This window comes from Lupinus angustifolius, unplaced genomic scaffold (genome assembly GCF_001865875.1).
Source record: "Lupinus angustifolius cultivar Tanjil unplaced genomic scaffold, LupAngTanjil_v1.0 Scaffold_1_1096, whole genome shotgun sequence".
NCBI lineage: Eukaryota > Viridiplantae > Streptophyta > Magnoliopsida > Fabales > Fabaceae > Lupinus > Lupinus angustifolius.
The window spans coordinates 396,047-401,781 of NW_017716412.1; the positions used below are offsets into that span (position 1 = coordinate 396,047).

The following is a 5,735-nucleotide window of genomic DNA, read 5'->3' on the forward strand; positions in this document are numbered from 1 at the left end:
AAAGCCTCAAATGAAGTGTGTGATGATTGTCTAGCAAGCAAGCAAACAAGGAATACATTATGCTCACAAATTCCAACTAAGACCACACAACCACTTGAAGTTGTATACACTAATGTGTGTGGTCCATTAGAAGAAAAGTCCCTTGGAGGAAACAAATACTTTGTGACCTTCAAGGATGACTTCACAAGGAAACTCTGGACTTATGCAATAGAGAAGAAATCTGAGGTGTTTGGCAAATTCAGAATCTTCAAAGCAGAAGCAGAAAAACAAAGTGGCAAGAATCTAAAGCTGATTAGAAGTGATGGTGGAGGGGAGTATGTATCTCATGAGTTCAAAAACTTCTGTGAATTAGAAGGAATAACTCATGAGATCACTGCACCATATACTCCTCAACATAATGGTGCAGCAGAAAGGGTAAACAGAACCTTGTTGAATATGGCAAGAAGCATGATGAGGACCAAGTCACTTCCAAAGAAGTTTTGGGCAGAAGCAATATCAACAGCAACCTATCTTCTGAACAGATGTCCTACAAAAAGGTTGGTGAACAAGACTCCTGAAGAAGCATGGACAGGACACAAGCCAAATGTAAAACATCTCAAGGTGTTTGGCTCCATATGCTTCAAACACATACCAGAAAGCAGAAGAGGGAAGCTTGATAACAGAGGGGAAAGGCTGATCTTTGTAGGCTATCATTCAACAGGGGCCTACAAGGTATATAGTCCTACAACAAATACAATCTCATACAGCAGAGACTTGAAATTCATTGAAGGTGAAGCTTGGGATTGGGATGATTCTAATGAGACATCCAACAATTCAGGAAGAATGATGTTGGATAACACACAAACAGAAGAAGAAACTCAGATCAACATTGAGGATCAAGCTGTCTTGAGTGAAAGACCACAGAGAACAAGACAATTACCATCAAGACTCAGAGATTATGAAGTATTTGATGATTCAGAAATCACTCAAGAAGGAGATTTTGTGCATATGGCTCTACTAGCTGAGATGGAGCCTGTGTCCTTTGATCAAGCAATGAAAGAGCAATGCTGGATAGAAGCAATGAAGGAAGAAATTAACTCAATTGAGAAGAATGCTACATGGGAGCTAACAGAATTGCCAAGGAACAAGAAAGCTATCCTAGTCAAATGGGTGTATAAGGTGAAGTTGAAGCCTGATGGATCAGTCTCTAAGCACAAGGCTAGACTTGTAGCAAAAGGGTTTCTACAGAAGCAAGGCCTGGATTTTGAAGAAGTCTTTGCACCAGTGGCCAGATTAGAAACCATAAGACTTGTAGTAGCAATAGCAAGCTCAAGGAGGTGGCACATTTGTCAAATGGATGTGAAATCTGCTTTCTTAAATGGTCAATTAGACAAAGAAGTTTACATAGCACAACCCCCTGGTTTTGTAATTCCAGAAGAGGAGCACAAAGTATACAGACTGCATAAAGCCTTGTATGGCTTGAAACAAGCACCCAGGGCTTGGAACAAAAGGATAGATGGATTCCTACTGAAGTTAGGATTTCAGAGATGCATCAATGAGCATGGTATCTATACAAGAAAGATCACTACAGAAGCTTCTATCATTACATGCCTTTATGTGGATGACTTGCTCATCGCAGGCAACAACATTGAGGAGATTGAATGGTTTAAAGAAAAGCTGAAACATGAATTTGAGATGACTGATTTAGGAAGCCTTTCATACTTCCTTGGGATCGAATTCCTCAGAACTGAAGCAGGTATACTAATGCATCAAAGAAAGTATATTACTGATATACTTGGAAGGTTCAAAATGCTAGATTGCAACTCAGCTTCAACTCCAATTGAAACTGGACACTCCCTATGCAACTCTAGCACTGAGAACTCAGAAAATAATGTAGTAGACTCAACCTTCTTCAGGCAGGCATTCTGTTCCCTGCATCAAGAGACACAGAACAGAACAGTAGAAGAAGCATCATTCATGGCTACACTGATGCAGATTGGTGTGGTGATAAGGATGATAGGAAGAGCACAAGTGGTTATCTATTCAAGCTTGGTGAAGCACCAATAAGTTGGTGTTCAAAGAAGCAGAAAATAGTTGCCCTTTCTTCGTGTGAGGCAGAGTATGTTGCAGCCTGCTTTGGTGGTCAACAAGCAGTATGGTTGAAGGCATTGCTCACTGAATTGGGAATGCAGAAGGAAGATGAACCTATGTGGTTATTTGTTGATAACAAATCAGCAATAAATCTAGCAAAGAATCCAGTAGCCCATGGTAGAAGCAAGCACATTGAGACCAAGTTCCATTCCTAAGGGATCAAGTAGAGAAGAACACATTGAAGCTAGAATTCTGTCAATCCAAAGAACAATTGGCAGATTTGCTAACCAAACCTTTGAAGAAGGTAGACTTTGAAAGGCAAAGGACTCTCTTAGGCATAGTTAGTATAGAAAGCATGAATTAAGGAGGAGTGTTGATTTTTGTATTAAGAATTTGTAGTTCATTGCTTTTGTAATAGTTAGTTTAGTTAGTTGGAAACTTACTAAACATAGAAAGTCATAACCAATTGAGTTGTTATGAACTTCTATAAAAGGAAAGTGTGTAAACTTGTAAAGAAATTAATTGAAATATACACTCTTTCTCTCTCACTTTAGTCTCTAATTCTTCTTCTTCTCATTGTTAATACTTTCCCTCATCATCATCTTCTTCCTCTCTGTCTCACGGTGGCTTAAAGCCATTAGAAGAAACCAAGCATCAAAAACAGAATTGATTTCAAATTCTCCAACAAAAATGAAAGATAAATAAGTTCTTTAGAATGATTTAAGTCAAATGATGGTTGCCACGTTCTATTTTTTATTTAATATAATGATGATTATAATTACATATCTTAAAAGAACCAAAAATTTATCAATATATAATATAATATTGGACGTTATTGATTTGGATTGGTTAGTTATGATATATTTATATACACTTTTTAAATTTAATTTATTAACAATTCAACACAAATATGTACACTTAATTTGAATTGCCATGTTTTCCTATATGATTCCAGGATGTTCTACTATTTCTTTGAGTTCCGTTATAGAAAAGACGATACAATAGTTATTTGGTTGACCGCAGAACCAGGTTGCAGTAGTTCACTAGCGTTGTTCTATGAAAATGGTCCAATTAGAATTGTGAATAACATGTCTTGTGTTGAATGACTATGGTTGGGACAAGGTTCTATCTCTATTCATCACCTTTATAAAAATATCATAAGTTGTTTGGTTTAGTGTTTCTCCCAAATAAAATAGCTATTATATATGTATGTATTTCTAGTCCATACAAATTACACAAAAATCAATGGTTAACTTGGAGGTTGAAGATATTACATAAACCTTTTTCGTTACTAACATGAACTGAGTTCTTTCCTTCATTTTTGTAGGTTTCAAATATTATGTTTGTAGACTAACCCAAAGGTATAGGTTTCAGCTACTCTTCAAATGAAGAAGATATTCGACATGATGAATTAGGTGTTAGCAATGATTTGTATGATTTCTAGCGGGTACCGTTGCACCCTTCCTTTATCTCATTTTCTCTAAACATAATAAGTCATGTTGTATATAATATATCTACTCAATTTTACTACAACAACATGCTTTTTTCAAGAAGCATACTTCTATATTATTAGAGAATCATATGACACTATATTCTGCCTCTTGCATCTCGGATTCATAAAGGAAATATAAAAAAAAGGGAATCATATAAATCTCAGGGTCTTGTTTCATTTCTTATATAATGTTTTTCATGTCTTTAAAAAGTTCAATATATTTTTTATTTTTTCATTCTTGTAATCATTCCTTTTGTTCAATCTTTATGATTGATAACAGGGTTTTGCTATTGGTAATGGGTTAACAAACCCTACAATTCAATACTCAGCATATGGTGACTTTGTACTACAGAGGAGATTAATTATAAAGGAAGATTGAGATAGTCTAAATCAGCTTATCCCTGATTGTGAGCAAGACATAAAATTATTCCCTAAGGCTCATGACTCATTTTATTTTAAAAATTCATTGAACTTGACAGTAACTCTTTATGATATTCATTGATACTATTAAAATGTCATTGATTTGACAGAAACTGGGGTTAGTTGCGGTTCTGCATATGAAATTTGCACTAGCATATTTGCAAATCTCTTGTCCATTATTGACGCTAACATTAATGTAAGAAACCATAATATAACTATATTTATTTTTAACTACTAGTCCAACCATTTATGGAAATAGTGGTTAGATTTACTCATTGTTTTTTCGCCGTTATTAAAACTGCAGTACTATGATATTAGAAATAAATGTGAGGGAAATCTGTGCTATGACTTGTCCAATGTTGATTAGTTTATGAACAATGAGAAAGTGAAGGATGCTCTAGGTGTGAAGAACTTGGATTTTGTTTCATGTAGTATTAGTGTGTACTATGCTATGCTTAAGGATTGGATGAAAATTTTAGAAGTTGATATTCCTTCTCTTCTTGAGGATGGGATAAAATTGCTGGTGTATGTTGCTGAAGAAGATCTTATATGCAATTATAGATGGGTTCGTGCTATGAAGTGGTTAGGCCAAAAGAAGTTTAAGTCAACACCTAAAGTCAAATTTATAGTTGATGGTGGTAAAGTTGGATCTTTAACAAGCCATGGACCTCTTTCTTTCCTCAAGGTTTGTGTTAAGTGTTGTATTCTGGAACTTGACATTGTTGAATTGGCTTTATGCTAACTTTATTTTTGTGATATTATAATAGGTGTATCAAGCTGGGTGCATGGTTCCTATGGATCAACCAAAAGCTTCACTTGAAATGCTGAGAAAGTGTATGAGAGGTAAACTTTATGTGTCTAAGAAAAGAGATTAATGTCTCTCAATTCATGCTCTCAGAACCTATGTCATATTTTCTTGTTTATATAAAATTTGTGGCGTGCGAAATAATAAATAAATATTTTTTTCTGAATTTCTGTTGAGTCTATTCGGTTCTCATTTATGTTTCTGAAAAATACTACAACTTCTATAAGACTTTGCACCCCGATAATGAAGTAAACTTCAACTCGCATAAAGAACTTGAAAATGCTAATTTCGAAAACTGAAATTTAGTATTACACTAACATCTGAGTTATTAGGGATTTGTTCATTTGTCGAGTCATATATTGGCTTTGAAGTATCATGTGACAAAGCTCAGTTGGTAGAGTTTCCTACAATAAAGAGCATATGGAGGATTTATACCTCATTCCCTGTACAATTTTTACTTTTTTCTTCTCTTTGACAAAAACTTTTGCCTATAATGCATGTATACATACAGGCTTTGAATTTGAAGTATGGCTAAAAACAGAAAGGATGTAAGATTATAATAGGAATTTGAAATGACACGTGGTGGAGAGTTGTAGCATTTAAAAAGAAACCCAAGTCGTGATATCAAATTTTTACGTAAATATATTATGTTTATTATCTTAATTTTGTCCATCTAATTCAAGTTAAGTTCATTTCAATGAACATAATTAGTATAACAATTATTGTATAAATTCCAAATGTCTTACTCCTATTTTCATGATGCAAATAATAAAAAAGTAAAAACATGTGGATAATCTTAACTTGGAAGAGTTTGAATTAAACTTATTATGAGAACGTGAATTCAAAGAGAAATCCCTATTAATGAAAGAGTATGCATAAATAAGGTTGATTATGATCACCAGGTCATATGGATTAATCAATACTTATATAACTTCTAAAAATTTCACT

At 34.3% G+C, this 5,735-nt stretch overlaps 1 pseudogene; it reads left to right on the plus strand.

Moving 5' to 3' along the window:
• Positions 1 to 4,857, plus strand: part of LOC109337097 — a 12,954-nt pseudogene extending 8,097 nt beyond the window's left edge.
• Positions 4,858 to 5,735: the final 878 nt, after the last annotated feature.